The sequence below is a fragment of the Rhinoderma darwinii genome, chromosome 4 (assembly GCF_050947455.1).
Source record: "Rhinoderma darwinii isolate aRhiDar2 chromosome 4, aRhiDar2.hap1, whole genome shotgun sequence".
NCBI classification, from domain to species: Eukaryota; Metazoa; Chordata; class Amphibia; order Anura; family Rhinodermatidae; genus Rhinoderma; species Rhinoderma darwinii.
The window spans coordinates 193,772,358-193,800,061 of record NC_134690.1 but is presented as its reverse complement, the minus strand read 5'-3'; the positions used below and the strand labels follow the sequence as shown (position 1 = coordinate 193,800,061).

Below are 27,704 nucleotides of genomic sequence, written 5' to 3'. Positions count from 1 at the left end.
GGATCCGGTGCCCATGCTTTCCGTTTGTGTCTGTTGTGCACCGGACCCGTCGTTTTGCCGGAAGCAATAGCGTAGTCGACTCCAACGCAGATGTGAACGAAGCCTTATGTATATATCTCACAAATGATTGTCTAGATTCAACTGTAAAAACTATCAAAATTAGGCCCCCTGCACACAACCGTGCCCGTAATCACGGTCCGTGATTACGGGCACGGCCGGCCGCGGACAGCCACCCACATTTGCGGGTCGTGCTCCCATTATAAAGTATGACAGCACGATCCGTAAAAGTAAAAAAATAGGTCATGTCCTATCTTTTTTCGGAGCCCTTCTACGGGAAGGTGTCCGTGGTAAATAGAAGTGAATGGGTCCGTAATTACGGATGAATTCTACGGTCCTGTGCATGGAGCCTTAGGGCCTGTTCACATCAGCGTTGGGATTCCATTCATGGGTTCCCTTAGACCTTTCCGTTCCTGTAAGGTTTCAGTTTTTTTAGCGGAAACAATACCGTGGTCAACTGCTGAAAGGTTGGACAACAAAGGTATATTAGAAAGTTGGAGAACTTTTTATTTCACAGTAATTATACTTTATTTACATAAAACTAGAAAACCACTTTTAACCAATTTCGTGTGAACAAAAAACCTGATCGATTGTAGAATGACAACATACAGTAATACAATATCAAAGCATTTAATACATATTGGCCATTTGTATTTATAAATAATTTCCGGATCAAACTTGAGGATTAAACTGTGACAAGCACGACTACCTTAGTGATGACATCTTCTATTTGCTGTGTATATCATTTTACTATCACTAACACTTGCACTGATTCAATATTATAAAACAGCAGAGCTTTCAATTATCGCAAGGTTTCATGTCTGTGAACTTGCTCCAACCCTAGACAGTAATAATATAATACCATTAATAATAATTATCATTATAATAACACAAATACTACCCACGTGCTACACTAATAGAATATCCGGCATAACATCTAGAATTGCATTTTCCCTTTAACAGACATCATCCATGTTCATTACACCACAAAATATAGAAGGTCATAAAGCTTCATTATGAAAGTTTCATCTTAAATATTTAAAATTATCCTTAAAAAAGATGCTATTATGGTTGCAACAAAATATTTAGCTAGTCCGGCGGAGTAAATATTTGAAGGAGCAGATTTATATATTAGGTGTTCATTGACTATGAAATGCTTTAACTGTATGACGTGCAGTACTCTATAGACAATCACTGTCATTGGTGAAAACGGAAACATGTCCCTCTGTTATGACACCCCATCCTAAAGCTTTAGGTGTCACAAGATTGCTGCACTTTCAGACACTCATGCAAATAGCTGCGCTAACCGCAGACTCCTTCCATCACGGCTCTGTCTCTTTCTCCTGTTAATGGCAGCACAGAAATAGGCACTCATTGCTTTTCAATAGGCTCTTAAAATGTACTAACCACAGCACGACTGAGGGGACACAGGACACTCCAATTGTCTTCTGCCAAACACAGCGGCTAAAAATAACCCAGACAATCTGTATGAATGTTATCCAAGACAATACAGTCTACGAGGTGTCTGACATGCAATTCATTTAAGATAATGCAAATTAACCCTTTCCCATGCATGCATATTCACTCCACTAAATGCGTCCAAATAAATATCGGTGGATCCCCTGCACCTATGGTGTATGAAACATACAATAGTAAATAAAAACATATTGCATAAAGCTATATATACATAACATCAGCATTCATCAAAGGGTTAAGCATTCAAACCAGAAGGCCGAGCACATTACGAGCAAGTTATTCTTCTGAATCATGCAACGAAGTCTACGCTACTGTAAATGCTGCATTCTGTGGTAAGATAAGAATACAAAACCTGCCCCATCTGCAGTACCACCATGGTTACCTGTCCCTGAGTGCAGCGTCTGGAGCAGAAACTGGACAAGCCCAGAGAACATATCAGAGGCATGAAAATGCTCATCCACCGAGCTGCCGTCAGGAATGTAGCCGGTGAGCGTTGTATAAAGGGAAGAGCAGCGGTGTAATATAACCATTGACAGAAATGAGCAAATAAAACTCATCAGCGACTGCTTTCTTTGAGGTCTCCGCCAAAATACTCTGCAGTGTCAAACAAGTCGTGTCGAAGAGGCCGGAGCTGCCATAGACAGCGTACTGCTGTCATCAAAACAAATCTCTGCAGCGGATTGCCCTCATTGATTAGCACATTAATCAATAGCTACTCAGTGCAATGCTAACTAGATCTCGGCTCCCCCCCCCCCCCCCATACATCTGGCCTGATGAGTTTAGAATTAACGGTCTCATGAAGAGGGATGCAAATGCTGGTCATTTGTAGACAGCGGCATGAAATATATATTTTACCTCATAAAAAGCTGACGTGGGAAAAACTAGGCTCAGGAATCAATAGGACTGCTGCAACCATTATTCCTGTTTAGCCAGGATATTCCGACTGACTTCTAATGGACTAAATAATAAACGGATAGTGTTAAATAACGTCACCTCTGATCATTTTCTTCACAAAGTATAAACACCTTGTCATAGGATAAAGAATAGGGTCTAAAAATTGGGACATAAATCTGAAAATTAATGCAAAATCCTATTTCCCTAGAGTAGTTCGCAGGTACTAAGAATTATATATACATGGTTGGATTAAAGGGTATTCCTGTGTTATAATGTAGTGGCTTATGTCGAGGATATACTCATTAGGATAGGTGGGAGTCCGACTTCTGGGACCCCTGACAATCACGAGAACAAGAACGATATTTAACCCCTTAATGACCAGTCTATTTTAAACCTTAATGACCAAGCCATTTTTTACGTTTTTCCATCGTCGCATTCCAAGAGCTATAACTTTTTTATTTTTGCGTCGACATAGCTGTATAAGGTCTTGTTTTTTGCAGGACAAGTTGTATTTTTTAATAGCACCATTTTGAGGTACATATTATTTATTGATTAACTTTTATTAACTTTTTTTTGGCGGGGAATAGAAAAAAACCTGAAATTTCGCCACTCTTTTTCGCGTCTTAAATCTACGCCGTTTACCGTGTGATAAATAACACAATAACTTTATTCAGCGGGTTGTTACGATTGCAACGATACCAAATTTGTATCGTTTTTGTATGTTTTACTACTTTTACACAGTAAAAACACTTTTTTTTCAAAATTATTTGTTTTTCTGTCTCCATATTTGAAGAGTCATAACTTTTTTATTGTCCCGCCGATGCAGTTGTATAAGGGCTTTTTTTTTTGCGGGAAGACTTGTAGTTTTTATTGGTACCATTTTGGAGTAGATGCGACTTTTTGATCACTTTTTATCACATTTTTTTAAAGTCAGGATTCACAGAAAACAGCAATTTTTCCATAGTTTTTTATTACATTTTTTACGCCGTTCACCGTGCGGGTTAAATAATGTTATAGATTTATAGTCGGGGTCGTTACGGACGCGGAGATACCAAATATGTGTAACTTTTTTACTTTATTTTGGTTTTATAATAGTAAAGCATTTTGTAAGGGGGAAAGGTGGGTTTTTCATTTTTTTTTTCACATTTTTTTTAAAAATAACTTTATTAAACTTTTTTTTAACTTTTTTACTAGTCCCACTAGGGCACTTTAATATGCGATTCTCCGATCGCTATTATAATACACTGCAATACTTTTGTATTGCAGTGTATTACTGCCTGTCCGTTTAAAACGGACAGGCATCTGCTAGGTCATGCCTCCGGCATGATCTAGCAGGGATTCGCTCCAGGCAGACCTGGGGGCCTTTATTAGGCCCCCGGCTGCCATTGGAGACACAGACACTCGGCGATCGTATCGCCGGGTGTCGGTGGGATAGAGAGGGAGCTCCCTCCCTCTCTCCAAAACCACTCAGATGCGGTGCACGCTATTGTGCACCGCATCTGAAATGTTAAACGGGTGAGATCGATACTAATATCGATCTCACCCGGCAGAGCAGGGACGATCCCAGCCCTCAGCTGCCTCTAGCAGCTGAGAGCAGGGAGATTTGACATCTCCCTGCTCTGTTTACTTTATCCTGATGCAGGGCCGTAAAAAGGCATATGCATCAGAATAAAGCCCGTTAGTGGCCGCCGTTAAAAGGCGTATTGGCGGTTACTAACGGGTTAAGTAAATGGTTCTGTGTTGTAGTTCCCTGCACAGTGGATGGTCATGAGAATCACTGTGAAGGAACAACAGCAATAAAAGGGGTTTTCCGGTCTCAGCAAATTAAAGGGTTAGTCCAAAGTTGTCCCTAAATTTTTTTTTAATTATTATAGTTCACATTTTAATAATTTTCCACTTTAAAAATGTACTGTAATGAAAATAGAATTTTTTATTTCATCAATTTCAATCTAAGATGTTATTTCTTTTTTTACTAAATATCACGCTTCACCAGCAAGCGGTGCTGTAATACATTCACAACGCTGCTTGGTGTATCTACGCGCTCCCGAGATACAATACCAACATAATGGGCTTGTTCCAAAACTCTCTAAATTATCTCTATATAAGCATATAGAGATAACATGGGGGGAACAAGCGCAGTGTGTGGCATCTGATAGTAATTATGACTCGGCACATGGCTGAAGACGTCTGGAAGAAATAATATGAGGAGAGGGTGGAGGATGAAGTGCCAGCATGAAAGGTGAGCATGTAGGTTATGCACGCTCACGCTTGAGAAGATAGAGAAGAAAAGGGAAAAGTGCGCATATGCGACAGAAAGAAGAAAGCGGCGGTGGTGGTCGTTTCCATATAAATGACCGGCACAACTAAATAAATGAGTTTCGCATATGAGGGTGGCATAACTTCAAAACGCTGCACTACAGAATACAGTAGGTATTTAGAAAAATATTTATTTTTATATTAATAGGGCTTGGAAGATAGAACTTTATCTTGGGAATAACCCTTTAATGTTATTTTTTGTATAATTAACAGTTATGCAATTATGCAATATCGATGTGATCCATTTGTTTCGACGAAGCTCATCGATGGTCGTCGGTTTATGCCCTTTTTAAATGGAAAGCACTTTTTGCACTCTTTTTTTTATTATATCAGTAATCGACCTATGTATGGAGGTTCATTTGTGATAGTGTAAAAAATTTCTGATATATTGCACTATATATACTTACAAATCCAAAAATTAGTTTATGAACTGTTATGATACTTCTGATTGGTTGATTGAAGTGTAACCATTGGCTGTCACGCACATAAATATATGGAATTAGTACACTGACATTTGAGCTTAAAAAAGACCAAACCACTGTAACGGGTCAAAACATTGCTTCTATTTTTTTGTACAATGATGATGGGCACAATAAAAGGAATTCATTGAAAAAGGATGATGATTTCTCAGCTACTACTTTTCAGAATAAACTGATATATTTGTGTACATGAGGCATAACACTATTTCTGGCCATTATATGACTTGTATTCTGCATTATTTAGTAGTTCTTCCCTCTGTAGGCTGTATTTCTAATTCTCAGTGGTCTCTGAGCTAGTGGGCGGAGCCTAACTGCTATCATGTCTGCTATACACAGCACACAGAGAAGAGGAGAATCCTGCTCTCCTATCTCTACCTACCACATATACATAGAAGCTGCAGCAGCATGGAGGAGATAATACAGCAATAATGAGCAGTGTAGCTAAGAATCCAGCACTAGGGTGAGAAATAACTCTTTAGTCTGTGTCTCATCGCTGCTGCTGCTGCTGCTGCCTCCTCCTACTCCCCATCCATAGACTTCTATGGGTGAGAAAGAACCATCAGTCTGTGTCTCCTCTCTGCTGCTTCCTCCTACTCCCCATCCATAGACTTCTATGGGCAGCGCATTTGTCTCTTACATTCTGTTCCTGCTCCCTCCTTCTGCTCCCCCCTCTCTGTAGACCTCTATGAGCAGCAGCATCCGTGTGCGTCTCTCTGCTCCTAACTCCTGCTTCCCATTCCCCCTTCATAGACTTCTATGGACAGGGGGGTGGAAAGCAAATTACAGGAAGGGAGATATCTAGTGGCAGATGACTTCACACAGATTTTGCATAAATTAAACAACTACATTTTAACAGTAAATAAATTACAAAGTTGATCTAGATCAGGTATACTATTAGATTAGCATAAGTTGTTTGAAAAGTTAGTGTCTATAAACCAAAAAGAGAAACAAGTCACGACCAAATAATAGAAAAAGTAACAAAGCCTTTATTAACCCCTTCCCTCTTTAGCCACTTTTGACCTTCCTGACAGAGCCTCATTTTTCAAATCTGACATGTGTCACTTTATGTGGTAATAACTCCGGAATGCTTTCACCTATCCAAGCGATTCTGAGATTGTTTTCTCGTGACACATTGGACTTTATGTTACTGGCAAAATTTGCTCGATATGTTCAGTATTTAATTGTGAAAAACACCAAAAATTAGCGAAAAATTGCAAAAATTAGCATTTTTCTCAATTTAAATGTATCTGCTTGTAAGACAGGCAGTTATACCACACAAAATTGTTGCTAATTAACATCACCCATATGTCTACTTTAGATTGGCATCGTTTTTTGAACATCCTTTTATTTTTCTATGACCTCACAAGGCTTAGAACTTTAGAAGCAATTTCTCACATTTCCAAGAAAATTTCAAAAGGCTATTTTTACAGGGGCCAGTTCAGTTGTCAAGTGGTTTTGAGGGCCTTATATATTAGAACCCCCAAAAAAGTCACCCCATTTTAAAAACTTCACCCCTCAAAGTATTCAAAACAGCATTTAGAAAATGTCTTAACCCTTTACACATTTCACAGGAATTAAAGCAAAGTAGAGGTGAAATTTACAAATTTCATATTTTTCTGCAGAAATACATTTTTAATACAATTTTTTTTATAACACAGAAGGTTTTACCAGAGAAATGCAACTCAATATTTGTTGCCCAGTTTCTGAAGTTTTAGGAAATATCCCACATGTGGCCGTAGCGTGCTACTGGAATGAAGCACCGGCCTCAGAAGCAAAGGAGCACCTAGTGGATTTTGGGGCCTTATTTTTGTTAGAATATATTTTAGGCACCATGTCAGGTTTGAAGGGCTCTTGCGGTGCCAAAACAGTCAAAATCCCCCAAAAGTGACCCCATCTGGGAAACTAGACACCTCAAGGAAATTATCTAGGAGTGTAGTGAGCATTTTGACCGCACAGGTTTTTTACAGAAATTATTGGAAGTAGGCCGTGAAAATTAAAATCAACATTTCTTCAAAGAAAATGTAGGTTTAGCGATTTTTTTTCTCATTTCCACAAGGACTAAAGGAGAAAAAGCACCGCAAAATTTGTAAAGCAATTTCTCCCAAGTAAAACAATACCTCACATGTGGTAATAAACGGTTGTTTGGAGACACGGCGTGGCTGAGAAGGGAAAGAGCGCTATTTGGCTTTTGGAGTTCACATTTAGCAGGAATGGTTTGCGGAGGCCTTGTCACATTTACAAAGCCCCTGAGGTGACAAAACAGTGGAAACCCCAAACAAGTGACCCCATTTTGGAAACTATACCCCTTGAGGAAATTATCTAGGGGTATAGTGAGCATTTTGACCCCACGGGTTTTTTGCAGAAATTTTTGCAAGTAGGCTGTGAAAATGAAAATCTACATTTTTTCAAATAAAATGTAGGTTTAGCTAATTTTTTTTCATTTCCACAAGGACTAAAGGAGAAAAAGCACCATAAAATTTGTAAAGAAATTTCTCCCGAGTAAAACAATACCCCACATGTGGTAATAAACGGCTGTTTGGACACACGGCGAGGCTGAGAAGGGAAAGAGCGCCATTTGGCTTTTGGAACTCAAATTTAGCAGGAATGGTTTGCGGAGGCCATGTCACATTTACAAATCCCCTGAGGGGATAAAACAGTGGAAACCCCCCACAAGTGACCCCATTTTGGAAACTACACCCATTGAGGAAATTATCTAGGGGTATAGTGAACGATTTGACACCACAGTTTTTTTGCAGAAATTATTGGAAGTAGGCCCTGAAAATAATAATCTACATTTTTTCAAAGAAAATGTAGGTTTAGCTAATTTTTTCTCATTTCCAGAAGGACTGAAGGAGAAAAAGCACCACAAAATTTGTAAAGCAATTTCTCCCGAGTAAAACAATACCCCACATGTGGTAATAAACGGCTGTTTGGACACACGGCAGGGCTTAGAAGGGAAAGAGCTCTATTTGGCTTTTTGAGATCACATTAAGCAGGAATGATTTGCGGAGGCCATGTCACATTTGCAAAGCCCCTGAGGGGACAAAACAATGAAAACGCCCAAAAAGGGACTCCATTTAGGAAACTACACCTCTTGAGGAATGCATCTAGGGGTGTATTGAGCATTTTGACCCCACAGATGTTTCATAGAATTTATTAGAATTAGGCAGTGAAAATAAAAACTGTCCTTTTTCTTCAATAAGACGTAGCTTTAGCGCAAATTTTTTCATTTTCTCAACAAATAAAGGAAAAAAAGAACCCAACATTTGTAAAGCTATTTCTCCCGAGTACGGCAATACCCCATATGTGGTCATAAACTGCTGTTTGGGCAAACCGCAGGGCTCAGATGGGAAGGACCGCCATTTGGAGTGCAGATGTTGCTGGATTGGTTTCTGGGCACCTGTGGGCCCAAAACAGTGGAAACCCCCCAGAAGTGACCCCATTTTGGAAACGACACCCCTCAATGCATTTACCAAGGGGTGTAGTAAGCATTTTAACCCTGCAGAAATTAGTGTGCGCTCAATGTTGCAGAGTGAAAATGGGATTTTTTTCCATAGATATGCCAATATGTGGTGCCCGGCTTGTGCCACCATAACAAGACAGCTCTCTAATTATTATGCAGTGTTTCCCGATTTTAGAAACACCCTACATGTGGCCCTAATCTTTTGTCTGGACATATGACAGGGCTCAGAAGTGAAGAGTACCATGCGGAGTGGAGGCCTAATTTGGCGATTTACAAAGTATTGGTTCACAACTGCAGAGGCTCAGATGTGAAATAATAAAAAGAAACCCCTGATAAGTGACCCCCACTATGGAACTGCACCCCTCAAGGCATTAATTAAGGGGTGTAGTGAGCATTTTCACCCCACAGGTCTTTTCCATAAATGAATGCGCTGCGGATGGTGCAAATTAAAAATTTATATTTTTCCCTAGATATGCCATTCAGTGGCAAATATGTCATGCCCAGCTTATGACGCTGGAGACACACACCCCAAAAATTGTTAAAAGGGTTCTCCCGGGTATGACGATGCCATATATGTTGAAGGAAACTGCTGTTTGGGGACGCTGTAGGGTTCAGGGCCGAGGGAGCACCATTTGGCTTTTGGAGAGCGGATTTTGCTTGGTACTATATTTGTTTGAGTATTGCTGGTGTTTTATAATGTGGGGGTACATGTAAGCGGGGCGGAGTATATAAGGGGCATAGTCAGGTGGTATAAAAAAATAAAAATAATCCATAGATGTGTGTTACGCTGTGAAGCAATCCTTTCTGCACAGGCCGGTGTCGCACTGATAAATGGTGTCATTTCTTATCCCCCTTTTGGTCCACACTCCGCGCCTTTGTAGTTTGGGGAATTTTGCTGGGAAGTGTTGTCCTGGTATAATACGGGCACCGTCGCTTCCAGCGGTTATGTTTGGGCCCTCCCCTTCCTGGTTCCCTAATTTTAGGTCCTTGATAAATCGCCTCTTGAAACAGAAGAAATGTTCCCCTCGGGTCGGCACAACTGCATATTTTTTTATTTCCTGACTTATTGGAGCCATAACTAATTTTATTTTTCATAGACGTAGCGGTATGAGGGCTGGTTTGTTGCGGGACGAGCTGTAGTTATTATTGGTACCATTTTGGGGTACATGCAACTTTTTGATCACCTTTTATCCTATTTTTTGGGATGCCAGGTAAACAAAAAAACGCAATTCTGGCACAGCTTTTTTTGTTTTTTTTATACAGCGTTCACCACGCATTATAAACTACATGTTAACTTTATTCTGCGGGTCAGTACGATTCCGGCGATACCTAATTTATAGCACTTTTTTATGTTTTACAACTTTTTGCACAATAAAATTACTTTTGTAAAAAGAATGTATTTTTTCTGTCGCCAAGTTGTGAGAACCATAACTTTTTAATTTTTTTGTCGACGGAGGTGTATGAGGGCTTGTTTTTTGCGGGACGAGCTATAGTTTTTATAGGTACTATTTTTGGATACGTGTGACTTTTTGATCACTTTTTATTGTAATATTTGTAGTGCAAAGTGACCAAAAAACAGAAACTCTGGTAAAGTTTTTTACGGGTTTTTTTTACGCTGTTCACCGCGTGCAATAAATAATATAATATTTTGATACCTCCGGTCGTTACGGTCGTGGCGATACCAAATACATATGGTTTATTATTATTTTTCAATAATAAAAGGACTTGATAAGAGTAAAAGGGGGATTGTGTTTTATTTGATTACTTGAAACTTTTATTGTTTTCAAACTTTTATTTTTTACACTTTTTTATACTTTTTTTACACTTTTTCTCAAGTCCCACTAGGGGACTTGAAGGTCCAACGGTCAGATTTTTTTTTTTCTAATACATTGCACTATCTATGTAGTGCAATGAATTAGATCTGTCAGTCATTCACTGACAGCAAGCCGTTTAGGCTTCGCCTCCCGGCGGGGCCTAAATCGGCTTTTGTAATGGCAGAGCAGGAGACCACTGTGTCTCCTGTTGCCATAACAGCAGTCGCCAGTCCCGATTGCCTATCAGGGCTGGCGATTTGCTAGTAACCGCTACGATGCAGCAATCGCTTTCGATTGCTGCATCGAAGGGGTTAATAGCAGGGATCGGAGCTAGCTCCGGTTCCTGCCGTTACAGGTGGATGTCAGCTGTACAGTACAGCTGACTTCCACCGCTGATGACGCCGGATCAGCTCCTGACCCGGCGCCATCTTGCCGGCAGCTACGGAAGCCGATCAGGCTCCGCCGCCGGGCGGATCTTGACCGGCTTCGGTGCTAGGCAGACCGGGAGGCCAGTATTAGGCCTCCGGTTGCCATTGCAGCCACCGGAACCCCGGCAATTTCATTGCTGGGGCTCCGATGAGCTGCAAACACCTTAAGTGCAGCGATCGTGTTTGAGCGCTGCACTTAAGGGGTTAATGGCGGGGATCGACGCTAATTTCGGTCCCCGCCGTTACAGTCGGATGTCAGCTGTAAGATACAGCTGAGATCCGACGATGATGGCACCGACTCAGCTTCTGAGCCGGTGCCAAACGTTTGACGTACATGTACGGCATTTTGCGGGAAGTCAATGCTTTCCATGACGTACATGTACGTCAAATGTCGGGAAGGGGTTAAAGTCAATTTAGACACAGAAAAATACATAGACATAATAAAATGAGCCCTCATACAAAGATGGAATCAGAACATAAAAGCGGCATGGCCCCCCAGGTGGAAAACCGGTCAAAAGATCACCCAGGAAAAAGTGCTTGAATCATGAGTTTAAAACAAGTATCAGGTATGGTACATTTTGCACAGATTGGTATAATGAAGTAAGAAAGTTATACAGTGAAGGAAATAAGTATTTGATCCCTTGCTGATTTTGTAAGTTTGCCCACTGTCAAAGACATGAACAGTCTAGAATTTTTAGGCTAGGTTAATTTTACCAGTGAGAGATAGATTATATATTAAAAAAAACTGAAAATCACATAGTCAAAATTATATATATTTATTTGCATTGTGCACAGAGAAATAAGTATTTGATCCCCTACCAACCATTAAGAGTTCAGCCTCCTCCAGACCAGTTACACACTCCAAATCAACTTGGTGCCTGCATTAAAGACAGCTGTCTTACATGGTCACCTGTATAAAAGACTCCTGTCCTCAGACTCAAGTAATCAGTCTGACTCTAACCTCTACAACATGGGCAAGACCAAAGAGCTTTCTAAGGATGTCAGGGACAAGATCATAGACCTGCACAAGGCTGGAATGAGCTACAAAACCATAAGTAAGACGCTGGGTGAGAAGGAGACAACTGTTGGTGCAATAGTAAGAAAATGGAAGACATACAAAATGACTGTCAATCGACATCGATGTGGGGCTCCATGCAAAATCTCACCTCGTGGGGTATCCTTGATCCTGAGGAAGGTGAGAGCTCAGCCAAAAACTACACGGGGGGAACTTGTTAATGATCTCAAGGCAGCTGGGACCATAGTCACCAAGAAAACCATTCGTAACACATTACGTTGTAATGGATTAAAATCCTGCAGTGCCCGCAAGGTCCCCCTGCTCAAGAAGGCACATGTACAGGCCCGTCTGAACTTTGCAAATGAACATCTGGATGATTCTGAGAGTGATTGGGAGAAGGTGCTGTGGTCAGATGAGACTAAAATTGAGCTCTTTGGCATTAACTCAACTCGCCGTGTTTGGAGGAAGAGAAATACTGCCTATGACCCAAAGAACACCGTCCCCACTGTCAAGCATGGAGGTGGAAACATTATGTTTTGGGGGTGTTTCTCTGCTAAGGGCACAGGACTACTTCACCGCATCAATGGGAAAATGGATGGAGCCATGTATCGTCAAATCCTGAGTGATAACCTCCTTCCCTCCACCAGGACATTAAAAATGGCTCGTGGCTGGGTCTTCCAGCACGACAATGACCCGAAACATACAGCCAAGGCAACAAAGGAGTGGCTCAAAAAGAAGCACATTAAGGTCATGGAGTGGCCTAGCCAGTCTCCAGACCTTAATCCCCTCGAAAACTTATGGAGGGAGCTGAAGATCCGAGTTGCCAAGCGACAGCCTCGAAATCGTAATGATTTACAGATGATCTGCAAAGAGGAGTGGGCCAAAATTCCATCTAACGTGTGCAAACCTCATCATCAACTACAAAAAACATCTGACTGCTGTGCTTGCCAACAAGGGTTTTGCCACCAAGTATTAAGTCTTGTTTGCCAAAGGGATCAAATACTTATTTCTCTGTGCACAATGCAAATAAATATATAGAATTTTGACTATGTGATTTTCTGTTTTTTTTTATATATAATCTATCTCTCACTTGTAAAATTAACCTAGCCTAAAAATTCTAGACTGTTCATGTCTTTGACAGTGGGCAAACGTACAAAATCAGCAAGAGATCAAATACTTATTTCCTTCACTGTAAATGCAATCACAGAAATATGTATCACACAAACGGCAATGTGCCTATACCTACAAAGTACAACGCTAGCCGGGAGATCAGGACCGGAATGAGGGGGGACCACTGCTGCGCCCGATGCGCGTTTCGCTGATGCTACGTCAACCCCTGACGAAGCATCAGCGAAACGCGCATCGGGCGCAGCAGTGGTACCCCCTCATTCCGGTCCTGATCTCCCGGCTAGCGTTGTACTTTGTAGGTATAGGCACATTGCCGTTTGTGTGATACATATTTCTGTGATTGCATTTATATCTTTCTTACTTCATTATACCAATCTGTGCAAAATGTACCATACCTGATACTTGTTTTAAACTCATGATACAAACACTTTTTCCTGGGCAATCTTTTGACCCGTTTTCCACCTGGGGGGCCATGCTGCTTTTATGTTCTGATTCCATCTTTGTATGAGGGCTCATTTTATCATGTCTACTTATGTCTATGTGTTTTTCTGTGTCTAAATTGACTTTAATAAAGGCTTTGTTACTTTTTCTATTATTTGGTCGTGACTTGTTTCTCTTTTTGGTTTATTGTATTAGTCACTAGGACCATTGGGATATTCTGGGGCATTGCTCGGTTTGCAAAAGTTAGTGTCTAGTTAAACATCTCCTGATATGCCACTGAAACATAATGGGAATTTGTGTCATGTGACATTCATCAATCGCTTGAACAAAGAGGCCAAGCACTGCGCTCCTTTGTCTTATGACTTGATCCGAAAATCTCAGAGTCTGTAGTCAGCATCTCCCATTCACTGTAAGGGTATGTTCACACGGCCAAATTTCAGACGTATACGAGGCGTATTATGCCTCGTGTTACGTCTGAAAATACGGCTCCAATACGTCGGCAAACATCTGCCCATTCATTTGAATGGGTTTGCCGACGTACTGTGCAGACGACCTGTTATTTACGCGTCGTCGTTTGACAGCTGTCAAACGACGACTCGTAAAAATACAGCCTCGTCAAAAGAAGTGCAGGACACTTCTTTCAGACGTTTTTGGAGCTGTTTTCTCATAGACTCCAATGAAAACAGCTCCAAAAACGGACGTAAAAAACGCCGCGAAAACGGCGCGAAAAACGCCGCGAAAAATGCTAGTTGTTAAAAAAACGTCTGAAAAGCAGGGTCTGTTTTCCCTTGAAAACAGCTCTGGATTTTCAGACGTTTTGGTTGACTACGTGTGAACATACCCTCATGGGGCTGCATGCGCAAACCATAAATAGCAGATTTTGACTTTGAAAGTCAGAAGATGAAGTACAGCGGCCCCTTCATGTTAGCGATCACTGGGAGACACCGACAAATCCATGACATCTGACACATCTCAGTGACATGTTATAAAAAGTTTAAATATGAACCTTAACGCTACTTTCCTTAGACTGGTTCTATTACAGAATCACAGAAAAACACTACAATAAGAAGATATATATATGAACTAAAAGACCAAAACCAATGTTCTTCTCGCAATATAAAGTTTAAGGCAGTTGTGGAAAAATGCTGCAATGTAAGAATGTTTTCATAAACAGAAGTGTTAACAGTTGTTTTTTTTTTATCAATTAACGAAAGGCAAAGTAAATGAACAGAAAATAAATCTAAATCAAATCAATATTTGGTGTGACCACCTTTTGCTTTCAAAACAGCATCAATTCTTCTAGGTACACTTGCACATAGTTTTTGAAGGAACTCGGCAGGGTGATTGTTCTAAACATCTTGGAGAGCTAACCACAGTTCTTCTGTGGATCTAGGCTTCATCAAATCATACTGTCTCTTCATGTAATCCCAGACAGACCCGATGATGTTGAGATCAGGGCACTGTGGATACCATATCATCACTTCCAGGGCTCCTTGTTCTACATTACACTGAAGATAGGTATTAATGAGATTGGCTGTTTGTTTGGGGTCGTTGTCCTGCTGCAGAATAAATTTGGAGCCAATCAGATGCTTCACTGATGGTATTGAATGATGGATAAGTATCTACATGTATTTTTCTGCATTGAGGACACCGTTAATCCTGACCAAATCCCCAACTCCATTTATTGAAATGCATCCCCAAACTTGAAAATAACCTCTACCATGCTACACTGTTGCCTGCAGACACTCATTATTGTACTGCTCACCAGCCCTGCGGTAAACAACCTGCCTTCTGTTACAGCCAAATATTTCAAATCTTGACTCATCACTCCAGAGCACCTACTGCCATTTTTCTGCACCCCAGTTCCCATGTTTTCATGCATAGTTGAGTCGCTTGGCCTTGTTTCCACGTCGAAGTTATGTCTATTTGGCAGCAATTCATCCATGAAGACCACTTCTGGCCAGACTTCTCCGAATAGTAGATTGGTGTACCTGGGTCCCACAGGTTTCTGCCAGCTCTGAGCTGATGGTACTGTTGAACAGATTCTGATTTCGAAGGGAAGTAAACATGATGTATCTGTGATCTGCTACACTAAGTTTCCTTGGCTGCCCACTGCATCTACGTGCCTCAACGTTGCTTGTTTCTTCGTGCCTCTTCAAAAGAGCTTGAACAACGCCCAAGAATAGCTCTTAAGAAGCTAAAGATCTGGGGGGTCTCAACTTCCCTGATCTCCGTAGTTACAATTTAGCATGCCTTGCTCGTCATGACATTGATTGGCTGTAGAATTCTAACTTTTACTCTAATTATTCCCTAGAGGCAGGGGTAGTATATCCTCTACAGCTATCGTCCTTATTACATACTGCTTTTGGCACCCTTCCCGCAAATGTGAGACGAAGCATATTATTACGAGATACTATAATGGCTTGGAAATCAATTAGGTCTTCTTTCAAGCTTCCTCAACGTATATATCTAAACATAAGAATCTTTGGGGGCATGCGGGCTTCCCCCATGGGAGGGATAACCCTCACTTTCGGGAGTGGCGCACCTTGGGTATCTTCCAACTCATACACATCATACTCCCTTCTGCAAACCGTTTCATGACATTTCAGGAAATGGTATCTACATTACACGTCCCATCGCATCATTTTCTGGCCTATTGTCAACTCCGTTCTTTTTTAAGATCTTTACTCCACGACATATCGCCAAAGTGCATTGAGGACCCAATGGATTCCTTGATTAACTCTCCACCATCCAAATCCTCCTTATCACTTCTTTATAGCATGCTTCGGGAAAGACAGGCGAAATCTACATCTTCATTAATGTTTAGGGCTTGGAACAGAGAGTTCCCAGTCCCGGACCTGACAACAACTTCTAGAGGGATGGATAAGGGTGCAAAAGGCGATCATAAATGAGCAATGGAGGGAAACACATTTTAAATTTCTTCATAGAGCCATTTATGGTTTTAATATACCCCCACACTCTAACGCGCCAGATAGATTGGTCGCTTGCCCAAGGTGCGGCACCCCCAAAAAAGACCTTCTTCATGTATTATGGAGGTGTCCCAAACTCGCTCCATACTGGACAGACATACTAAAGTTTATAATGGAAACTTGGGAGATATTTCTTCCCATGGACCCATTACCCCTTTTATTTCACATTTTTCCTGAATCTACATGTTCACCGCAAGCCCTTCATGTGTTTTTGTTGATTGCTAAACAGTACTTATTGTCTCACTGGCTCACGTCTCACATTCCTACACTTACCAAACTCACAAGGATAAGCCAGACATAGAATGTACTCCGGAAGCTAAAGCTTCAAGGTTTTTCCAGAAATGGAAGACATTTATTGGTAAACATTATACACAAAATGAAGTTATGGAGTTGATGGCTCTGTTCCATTACATGTCATGGTATTTGACCAGAGATATTGCTGGTACGCTTGGACGGTTAAGGTCTCGTTGACAATAAGGAGAAGAGGTACATAGCACTTAGTGGTGTTACCTGATATAGACCTTAGATCTGATTGTATTCCAACAACATTATTAAAAACTTCTGAGTCCTTGAGTTTTGGATGGTGGGGGTTATGTTTCTTTAGTTCATTTGTTATAGGATTCTATAAAATGAAATGACTGTATGTTATCTATACTGAGATTGATATTCGACAATATGTATATTGTAACTCTGTACAGTGTATGATGTTGTTACTGTTAATTGTCTTTCCTCATGTACCACTTTTTCTGTATTCCATCTTGCAAACAGAAAAAGAGTTTTGAAAATCAATAAAAATGTGTTTAAAAAAAAAAAGAGCTTGAACAGCACATCTTGAAACCCTAGTCTGCTTTGAAATATTTTCCTGGGAGAGACCTTGCTGATGAAGTATAACTACCTTGTGTCTTGTTGCTGTGCTCAGTCTTGACCTGTGATATGAATCTGTCTTCACAACCTCACCTTTGTAGCAGAATTTGGCTGTTCCTCACCCAGTTCTAAGCAGTTTCGTACATTGCAGCGGAGGCCTCTAAAAATGGTCCACATGTCTCTGCCCTAGTGCCTTGCTGCAGAAGGAGGACAGGGCTAGCTGACCCTCTGACGAGGAGGACGCTCCCGTGGACAGAGCCGCCATTTTGGGCAGAAGTTTCCTGGAGGCCCCACCTGGCCCGAATCCTTTGAACGGGAGATTCGGGCCTAGCTCATCAGGTGGATCCCCGGCCTAGATTTGCGGCCAATGCTGGGCAGCGGCTACTTCTGGTTGAACCGAAACCGAAGCAGTTTCGTACACTCCAGCGGAGGACTCTAAAAATGGCCCATAGGTCTCTGCACTAGTGCCTTGCTGCAGGAGGGGGACAGGGCTAGGTAGGCCCTCTGAGGGGGACGACGCTCCGGTGGACGCGGCTGCAATTTTGGGCAGAAATTTCCTGGAGGCCCCATCTCGCCTCTACATCTGCTCATGGCAACTACAAAGTAGTGGTGAGTGACTTTAGCAGCTGGATGCTGACGTATATTATGGATACACTATAACTTCCCTGCTGTCCCAGCTTATACGGCACAGATGTAATCCGGACATAATGTGACGTATGAAGGATCTCCCCACTTTACTATGCCAATACTTCTCTGACGTAAGTTTGGCTGTGCACTAATCTGAGTTGTCTCTCTGCTCTTACGTAATCCTGCAAATTGGGGTGATTCCATTTATTGAAATGCATCCCATAACTTGCAAGGAACCTCCACCATTCTACACTGTTGCCTGCAGACACTCATTATTGTACTGCTCACCAGCCCTGCGGCAAACAAACTGCCTTCTGTTACATCCAAATACTTCAAATCTTGACTCATCACACTCCAGAGCACCTGCTGCCATTTTTCTGCACCCCAGTTCCCATGTTTTCATGCACAGTTGAGTCACTTGGCCTTGTTTCCACACCGAAGTTATGTCTTTTTGGCTGCAATTTTTCCATGCAGACCACTTCTGGCCAGTCTTCTCTAAAAAGTAGATTGGTGTAGATTGGTCTACCTGGGTCTCACAGGTTTCTGCCAGCTCTGAGCTGATGGTACTGTTGGACAGCTTCCGATTTCGAATGGAAGTAAGCATGATGTTTCTGTGATCTGCTGCACTAAGTTTCCTTGGCTGCCCACTGCGTCTACTGTCCTCAATGTTGCTTGCTTCTTTGTGCTTCTTCAAAACAGCTTGGACAGCACATCGTGAAATCCCAGTCTGCTTTGAAATCTTTGCCTGGGAGAGACCTTGCTGATGCAGTATAACTACATGTGTATTGTTTCTGTGCTCAGTCTTGACCTGTGACATGAATCTGTATTCCACAGCCTCCCCTTTGTAGCAGAATTTGGCTATTCCTCACCCAGTTTTAAGCTGTTTCTCTTACAGTTAATGAATGTTTCAACCTACATATGAAAATGATGATCATTATCACCTGTTAATCATACACCTGACTATAAAGCGTACGTAGAAGAATTCATGCTGTTTTGAAGGCAGAGGTTGCTCACACCAAATATTGATTTGCTTTAGATTTATCTTCTGTTCATTCACTTTGTATTTTGTTAAATGATAAAAAAAATAAAAATATTAAGACTTCTAATTTTGAAAGCAGTCTTACTTTGCAGCATTTTTCCACAACTGCCTAAAACGTTTGCACAGTATTGTACATTATATAGTACCAGTGAAACAGATTAAAAGGCAATTCTGGGAAGACTTGGACATGTAGTTTGGCAGGTACAGAAGAACATCTCTTTGTTAATTAGGTTTCCATGAAAGTACCTAATGATCCTGTAACAAAATGTAAAAGCGACTTCTCACTCTTGTATTCTAATTCTCTTTGACAAGATCCACAAATATTTTACTTCTAGGTTGCAGCCATTTCAGTACTAATGCATTAACCCCTGTTGTGCCTTGTGGAGCATATAAAGACCTTATCAAGGAGGAGGCTGCAGCACGGGGTAGTTTCAGGGCAAGGCTTCTTAATTCCCAGTTATTTTTGTGTTCATGTTCATACTATTAAATTAGTTTATATTAACCCCTTAGTGACCACCAATACCCCTTTTCACGGCAGTCACTAAGGAGCCTTAGGCTAGTCCGTCGCTTTTTCATGGCGGCCCAGTGTAAGTCCTGCACCGGTGTCCCATGCAAGCTGGACCCGGTTGCTCGACTGTCTAATGAAAGCCGGGCTCCTGCTCCAACGGCCACGATCGAAGTTTACTCCGATCGCGGCCGTTTAACCCGTTAAATGCTGCGGTCAATAGCGAATGCGGCATTTAACTTGTTTACAGAGGGAGGGAGCTCCCTCTCTCTCCCATTGGTGGCCTGGAAATGCAATTGCGGGCCTCCGTTGGGCTGCCATGGCAGCCGCGGTCCTCATAAAAGCCCCCAGGTCTGCCCTGGGCATATGCCTATTAAGACATGTCGGAGGCACGTCCTAATAGATTGCCTGTCAGATTCACACTGACAGGTAATAATGCTTTGGTATACTAAGTATACCAAAGCCTTATAGCAGCGATCTAAAGATCGCATAGTACAGTCCCCTAGTGGGACTCAAAAAATAAGCAAGTAATGTGAAATAAAAATCATTAATAAAAATTACAGTAAAAAAATAAATAAAACCTTTTTTTTCCATAAAAAGTGGTTTTATTTAGTAAAAGTGTAAAAAATAATTAAAAGTACACATATATGGTATCGCCACAGCCGTAATGACTCAAACAATAAAGTTGATACGTAATTTAAACCGCAAGGTGAACACTGTAAAAAAAAACGCAAAAAAAAAAATGGTGAAATTGCTATTTTTTTCCATTGCCCCCCAAACAAGTAATAATAAAAGTCAATCAATAAGTCCCACTTCCCCGAAAACAGTACCAATCAAAACTACGTCTCGTCTCGCAAAAAACTAGCTATAAAAAATTACGGCTCTTGGAAAGCGACGATGCAAAAACAAATAATTTTAGTTTAAAAATGTTTTTATTGTGCAAAAGTCGTAAACCATAAAAAACCTCTACATATGTGGTATCGTCGTATTCGTACCGACCCATAGAAAAAAGGTAACATTCTATTTATGCCGCACAGTAAACGGCGTCAATTTAAAACGCATAGAACAATGGCAATTTCAGGGTTTTTTTCTATTCCCCCCCCCCAAAAAAAGTTAATAAAAGTTAATCAAAAAATTATATGTACCCCAAAATGGTGCAATTAAAAAGTACAACTAATCTCGCAAAAAAACAAGTCCTCAAACAGCTATGTAGACGGAAAAATAAAAAAGTTATAGCTCTTTTTTAAAACTGAAAAAATAGCTTGGTCATTAGGGACTAAAATAGGCTTGCCACTAAGGGGCTAAATATTAAATAACAAGACTGATACATTATGACTAATCTGATAAATTGCGGAGCTCAACTAAACTGTTAAGAATGTGTCTGTTGCCAAATTTGTCACCTGTTTTCAATGACAACCAGTTGAATTGTGATAAGTACAAGATAAGTAATGCAGTGTGTTTACTGTTTTTGAAGATAATATCTATATATGAACTGTAAAATGATGTTACGAGGTGAACATACCCTTTAATAACAAAATACACTGCCAAAGTGAAACAATCACTCCCCACTCCTGTGTTGTCACTCACATGGAGAAAAAGAGGGTAAGTTGTTTATAATTATGCATGATGCTGGCATTACTAGTTTTAGGGAAAAGACGTTGCTAGCCAGGACAAAGCACTGGATGGTGGTGAGAGACACAGCAGCGAGATCGGCAATTCAGTTCCTTTGCAGGTGATGAATCCGTTCTAAGGAACTGGACCGCCGTCTCTCCAGCCATTACTTTAAAACTCTTGACCGGAGATGTGGACAGGAAGATCAATGAAGGTACCCTTCTGTAGTGTAGCATCGGGGGGAGAAGGCAAACACCAGTAGGGGAATAATTTTACTGGTATTCTGCAAATAGGGGTTAATTATTCTAATAATGAAGCATTTACAAATGCCCTTTTGTAAGTTTGGCTAATACAGACTGGAAGTAGATAGTCGAAGGGGGGTAATCCACCATTGCACTGCACATGCCCAGGGTATTGATGTTTTTGCAGTGCCATTCTTCTGTTTTGACAGGACCAATATGGGCTGCACTGGAGCTCTGTAATGTGCAGCTGTTTTCCCTTAGAAATTACATTGTAAAGACCTCATAAGGACTATTTACAATGTAATCTCATCATGTTCAGTATAAAGTGAAGCTTCACTTTATTTAATGATGTTTTGTTTTTTTTGAGAAAGCATTGGACATAAAGTTGATGTCTAAATGCAGTCTCCCAGATTATGTGTAAATCACGGCCATTGGGTAATGCTTACCTAATATTTACTTTCCTCACTGATGACTGTCTGGCTGATTTTAGATTTTCTCCATTAGTAGAGATCTGTGATCTGTGACTACAACTTGGCTTCAATGTGAAAGAGAATATAAAGTGTCTAAAATCCACCTCCTGTTTAATCAGAGGCAAATGCTAAATCTGATGATCCTTCTCTTCCTAATGCTTTAGGGTATGTTCACACGTTTAACAAAATACGGCTAAAAATACGGAGCTGTTTTCAAGTTTTTTAACTAACTAGAGAAGAAAATAGCCCGTGTGAACATACCCTTACACTGCAGATTTGCATCATGTTCAAAATGGTTATTGTGTATTTGCACAATCTCACCAGGAAATCAGTGCATGGGGCACAGATTTCCACTACAGAATGTTTCTAAACTAATCAGCTAAACCACCTATCAGAAGAAGATTATCAGGTAACAGCTACACATAAACTGAGAAAAGGGAACCCCACTAAAAGGGAAGCTTGAAGCTCCTATTTAACTGCTTGAAGGCTATATAAACCTTTGATGGGCATTTTTTTTAAATAAACAGGTCAGTCAGTGTGTTTAGTGCAAATTTATAATTAGTCTTTATTAAAAATCTATTTTACTTTTTTAGATACAGCTGCTCCGTATTCTGTATACAGAGCAGCTGTATGTAGCGCTAAATCCTGTTCAAGTCAGCGCGACTGACGGGTTCAGTGACAGCGGGTCCTGCGTGTCTCTGATACGCAGGATCCACCTGTTATCCATCACATCTAAATTCTTAACGGATTCAGGTCATACCGGAAGATACACCTGCTGTGTATAGAGACTACAGAGCAGCTGTATCTAAAAAAGTCAAACAAATTTTTAATAAAGACTAATTAAAAACTTACACCAAACACACTGACTGACCTGTTTATTAAAAAAAACATTAGCGCTGGCTTCCATCAGAGGAAGAGGTGAACGGAAAGCCAAATGAAATCTATCGCTTCCATTTGCATTACCATTGATTTCAATGGAATTTCTGGCTTTCAGTTGGTTTCAGTTTGGCTCCGTTCCGCTAGGTTTCCAATTTTTTCACGGACACAATAGCGTAGTCGATTCTGCTATTGTTTCAGTGTAAAAAACAAAAAATGGAAACCTAACGGAATGGGGAAAAACTGATGTCAACTGAAAGAGAAAAAATACCATTGAAATCAATGGTAATGCAAACGATAATAAAAAAATATGTGTACAGTGCTGAAGACTATGGGGCAGATTTATGAAACTGTCCAAAAGAAAAACTATATTTGTACCCCATAGCAACCAATCACAGTGCAGATCTTATTGCGCAAAGTATTCTTGAAAAAATAAAGCTGCACTGTGATAGGTTGCTGAGGGCAAAAAAGACAATTTTTTTATAGACAGTTTCAAAAATCTGCCCCATTGTACTACAAAAAGAGAAATATAGCACAACCGTCATAAGTAAAGACAGCAGAGAGTCAAGAAACAAAGGATAAAGCTATTTACAGCCGTTCTCTAACTCAATGGACATACAAGAACGTCTCCCATGGTTACGAGACAACTTGTTTGCATCTCCAGGATTAAATACAATGTATATTAGTACATTTTTTGGTTGCTTTTCTGATAAGTGTCCAATAAACTATCTATTGTCGAGATTTGTAAGCTTGAAGGGTTTCGGTTGGCAATGAATATATAGATACCGTTCAAGTTTGAAGTCCACGTTTGGCTATATTGCAGGTGTTTAATATCCAGTCCCTAGCCATGCAGTCTGCCTAAACTTTTGTGAAAGAATTAAAATAATTCCAAAGAGCTCACTGAATTCCAGCGTGATACTGTAATAGGATGCTATTGTTGCAACAAGTCAGTTTGTGAAATTTCTTCCATCCTAGATATTCCACCATCAAAGTAGAGGCTTTTAGGAACCACAGCAACTCAGCCACAAAGTGGCAGACCACGTAAGGTTACAGAGGGAGTCGCTAAATGCTGAGACGAATAGTGCACAAAAGTCGCCAACACTCTGCTGACTCAATAACTGCAGAGTTCCAAACCTCCTCTGACATTAACATCATACCTCCCAACTTTCAAGCAACGCAAAGAGGGACAAGCGATGCGGCGCTTGTATCCTGCCCCTGTCTCTAACCCTGCCCAATCCCCGCCCATACACACCCGGATCAGTATACACAGTATCAAGCTCCCATAGTGCAGCCCCCAGTATATTGCCCCCATAGAACCCCCCACACAGTATAATGCCCATATAGCTAACCCCACACATAATTCCCCATTGTGCCTCCCACACAGTATAATACCAAATATGTGCCCCCACAAAGTATAATGCCCCCCATGGCTGTCTCACACAGTATAATGGCCTCATAGATGCACCCATACAGCATAAAGCCAACACAGATGCCCCTATACAGTGTAATGCCCACGCAGATGCCCCCATACAGTATAATGTCCCCATAGATGCCCCCATACAGTGCAATGTGCACACAAATTCCCCATATAGCATAATGCCCCATAGCTGCCCCATACAGCATATTTACCCCTCATAGTTGCCACATACAGTTTAATGCCCACACAAATTCCCCCATACAGCATAATGCCCCCATAGCTGCCCCTATACAGTGAAATTTTTCATAGCTGCCCCATACAGTATAATGCCCCCACATCTGCCCCATACAATATAATGGCCCTATGGTTGCCCCATACAGTATAATGTCCCCACAGCTGCCCCCATATAATATAATGCCCCGACAGCTGCCACATACAGTATAATTCCCCATAGCTGCCGGCCATATAATATAATGCCCCGACAGCTGCCACATACAGTATAATTCCCCATAGCTGCCCCATATAGTATAATGCCCCCTTAGCTGCCCACATACAGTATAATACCCCCTTAGCTGCCCCCGTACAGTAAAATGCCCTCTTAGCTGCCCCCATACAGTATAATGCCCCTTTAGCTGCCACAATCCAGTATAATGCCCTATAGTGCCTAATAAAAAAATAAATAAAAAAATACTCACCTATCCCCGTTACCAGGACGAGGATGTGGTTGGGTTACCCGCCTGACTGAATTGTGCCAACTATAAAGTTTGGTGTAGAAGGGATAATGCTATGGGGATATTTTTCAGGGGTTGGACTAGGACCCTTAGTTCCAGCAAACAAAATCTTAATGTTTCAGCATACCAAGACATTTTGGACAATTATATGCTTCCAACTTTGTAGGAAAGGTTTAGGGAAGGCTATTTTCTGTTCCAACATGACTGTGCCCCAGTGCACAAAGCAAGGTCCATAAAGGCATGGTTGGGTGTGGTGTGGAAGAACTTGACTGGCCCGCACAGTGTACTGACCTCAACCCAAATTAACCCCCTTGGGATGAACTAGAAACGGAGATTGAGAGCCGGGCCCTCTCGTCCAACATCAGTGTCTGACCTCACAAATGCTCTTCTGGATGAATGGGCAAAGATTCCCATAGACACACTAAAATCTTGTAGAAAGCCTTCCCAGAAGAGAGGAAGCTATTTTAGCTGCTAAGGGGGGACCAACTCCATAATAATGCCTATAGATTTATAATGGGATGTCATAAAAGCTATTTTACAAACTACTTCATTGCAATGTTCTTTTTGTTACACACAGTACAGGGTGATTCAAAAGTCTTCTTAATGTTTTAATGAACCCCAACACAAATAAAAGTAACAACAGGCCAAACTCCAATTCTCATTACTTTTATGGCTCTGTAGCCTTCACCACAATTTGCAACAATACAGCTCACTCATCGAAACTTCATCAAGCTTAAAAAACACTAGCGACTGAGATAAAAACAATGCAAACAAGGGTGAACATTGTGTAGAAATACCATTTCAGTGTCCGAGTGCTGTTTCTGCTTTTTGGAATTTTAACTTTTTAACAAACTGTCCCTTTATCCACACATTAAGCTTTACATGGTTGCTATTCCTTTGAAAACACACATGTATGTACCTCTCCTATTCATGGGGACATTGAGTTGAATTGCTTGTAACTGCATTTCGAATGTGTTCTTTTAGGTGACTTAGGTTCCATATTTTTTCCTGGTACAAATACCTTCTGACATTTGAATCCCCATTTGCAAGATATGTTTAAGCCTGCCCTTGATCCACCAATGAACTCCCAGAAAACCTGCCAAAAGCGCCCACTTTCTTGTAGATTTGCATAAGCCCAAGTCCTTTTGAGGTCCGTTTTGTGGAACAAGTCCACAAAAAAACGTGATGGTTAGGAGGTATGCTGGTACATCATGGCCTTTATGTGCCCCCACAGGTAAAAAACCCTTCCCCTCTGCAGTTGATTGACAGCTCTGCTTGTCTTCATCCTCCTACTAGCAGAGCTGTCAATCAACTGCAGAGGGGAGGGGTTAAAGACCTGGATGTTGGATACTTACTGGTTCGGTAGACACTCGCGTGGCAGAATAAAACTTATTTTTTTACACTAATGCAAGCAGTAAAATTTTCAACAATGCTACGTTCCCAATCAGTTACCAGATAGCTATCTAGTAGTGTCAGCCTTTTTCAGCATACAATCTCCTAATAGACTCACTTTAAGCTTTTTGTTCTCCATAGGGAATAATGTAAAAAGACCAGTGTGGCAAAATGTACCTGCTTTAGACAGAGAATCCATACAGACATAGAGCGCCATTGTAAGCAAACCAGCTAACCATGATGCCCAGATTCTATTGCCAACCCATTGACACAAAACACCTTTGGAAACCATTTTTAATGAGCATTCATAGCTACATAACACTCAACGCCTCGAACCACAGGATCATATTGGCATGTAATAAGAAATGTATCATGGATGACTGGCCATAACCGCGTTATAATCAGGAGAAATATCTTGGTCCTGAATGGGTTACAAATTTTTGTTTTAAAAAACTATACATAGCTGAAGCTAACTAGTAAAATAATTTCTGCCTAGACCTCTAATTCAAAATCAATAAGTCAGTACATGCATAAAATATGACTCTTAGGCGTCATTGTGCTGGTTATGCATGCTTCAGTATAGAACCTGTGCCTGTTAGCTCATTTTCACCTCAGCAGGAGGGAAAGGCTGAGAGACGGTTGTGTTTGAGTGGCCTCTAGCGTTCAATAGGAAAATGCTTATTGTGCAAGCATGATAAAGCTCATCAAGTTAAAGGGGTATTTCCAAATTGAACATTTATGGCATATCCACGGGAAATGTCATAAATGTCTGATAGATACAGGTCTCAGTTCTGGGATCAGCAACCTATCTCCAGAACCGGGATCACCCGAATCACATCCTCTCTGGAGAGGCAGTTGGCGGCCGCTACATCAAGGCGGAGAATAAATGCAGAGGTTTATGGGAGATATGGTAAAAAAACAGCGAAGTGATGGGGCCCCTGGCCATCCAACATTTAACACTTATCCTGCAAATAGATGAAAAATCATACCTCCCAACAGTCCCGCGTTCAGCGGGATAGTCCCGGATTGCGGGTCATGTCCTGCTGTCCCAGGCGGCCGGTGGGATGTTCCGGTTTCAACTGTATCTGCATCCTCGGGAGGGACGCCTGTGACTGCAAATTTATACAGGGAGGTTCTTAGCACACATTAGTTTAATGCCGGTTGCTACCATCCCCAGATATATATGTAGGCTTAGTCCCAGTTCTGGGTGTATGTGCAGAGTAGGTTCCCACCTATGGAGGGCAGGTGGGCAAACACAATTTGATTAAAATGTGCGCAGGGAACCTCCCTATTGTAAGTAGATTTAGCAGTAATGCATATTTATTTATATTTAGCGGCTTAGGTGGCATTAGTGTTCGCAGTGTGCTGTCGCCATTTTCTTGTGTGTTGTATAAATTTGCAGTCACAGGCGTTCTTGCACCTGCATACA

The 27,704-nt window shown here is 41.1% G+C and overlaps 1 protein-coding gene across 11 annotated transcripts in view; it reads right to left on the bottom strand.

Moving 5' to 3' along the window:
* Nucleotides 1-27,704, bottom strand: part of RIMS1 (regulating synaptic membrane exocytosis 1) — a 318,140-nt gene that overhangs the window by 185,361 nt on the left and 105,075 nt on the right. The gene's annotated exons all lie outside the window — the stretch shown is intronic.